This window comes from Nanorana parkeri, unplaced genomic scaffold (assembly GCF_000935625.1).
Source record: "Nanorana parkeri isolate BGI_ZX_2015 unplaced genomic scaffold, ASM93562v1 scaffold1117, whole genome shotgun sequence".
Classification (NCBI taxonomy): domain Eukaryota; kingdom Metazoa; phylum Chordata; class Amphibia; order Anura; family Dicroglossidae; genus Nanorana; species Nanorana parkeri.
The window spans coordinates 31,045-32,238 of NW_017307385.1; positions in this window are offsets into that span (position 1 = coordinate 31,045).

A 1,194-nucleotide genomic window follows, 5' to 3' on the forward strand; every position below is an offset into this window, starting at 1 on the left:
ACGTGGCATGCCTGAGTCTGTCAAGTATGTTCGTATCTCCCGGATGCGGGAAGGGGCCTTAGTCATCCCTGCGTCCGGGCGCAGATTGTATAAGTCCATCAAAAAGGAGTGAAACTGTTGGGCTATATCTTTAGATCTGGAGACCAGGCGGCCCTCCGCTGTACGAATAGAGGGAATGTAAGTGCGAGCTCGGGTATCACGCAAGGCGCGAGCTAAAAGCTTCCCCGGCTTGTTCCCAAATTTGGAAAACGTGCGGCGCGTCTTACATAACTGAGCCTGAGCCTGATCCCCCTGGTAGAGTCCAGCGCAGGGTCCAACACCAAGTTGAAATCCCCACCCAAAATCCACACCCCCTCAGCAAAGTCCTCCAGCCGTGACCAGAAGGTTTCCAGGAAGGGCACCTGCCCTGAATTAGGGGCATAAACTGTTGCGAGAGTCACTCTCCGGCCGTGTAGGTCCCCCTTCACCATCAGCACTCTCCCCTCCGGGTCTGCATATTGGTCAACATAAACCCAAGGCAATGACCTGGCCAAGACCATGCTCACCCCCCTAGACTTCGAGTCGGGCGAGGGAGCATGATACGTTACGGTATATCTGTTGTTGCCCAGTCTAGGGACCTGACCGGCCCTGAAATGTGTCTCCTGCAAAAATGCTATATGCGTTTTCTGACGCCATAGCTCGTTTAGCAAATTCGATCTCTTTTCGGGGACATGGAGACCCCTAACATTGAATGAGGTAAAATTAACACCCGGCATAATTTGTGTAACCACTCACCGCTTCGGTGGGACTGCGTCCAACACTCCGGACAGGGACCACACAAGGTTCTCCGGCTGGTATCACTCCAGTAGGGCCACCCACCTGGCAGCGCGTCACTCACGGCCCGGGCACGGACGGGAACACAAGAGTCCTACAAACAACACTGAAACAAAGGGGGAACAGACACACAAAAGGGGTTACGAGAAAAAAGAAAGAGTAAAAAGAAAGAAACCTAGGTACTAAAGACACACACAACTGAGGCGTCCCTATGGGTAACTCCTATGTGGAGAGGGTACGCCTTAAACCTGGTGGAAAAAAGGCTAAGCACTGCAGCCAACAGAGTTGCGTAAGGAGATTGCATAGAACAAGTATACCATCATTTGCACTTAATGTACAGTACCCGGGGTGCATCCACTTGGCTATCCTAGCTGCCTCTCG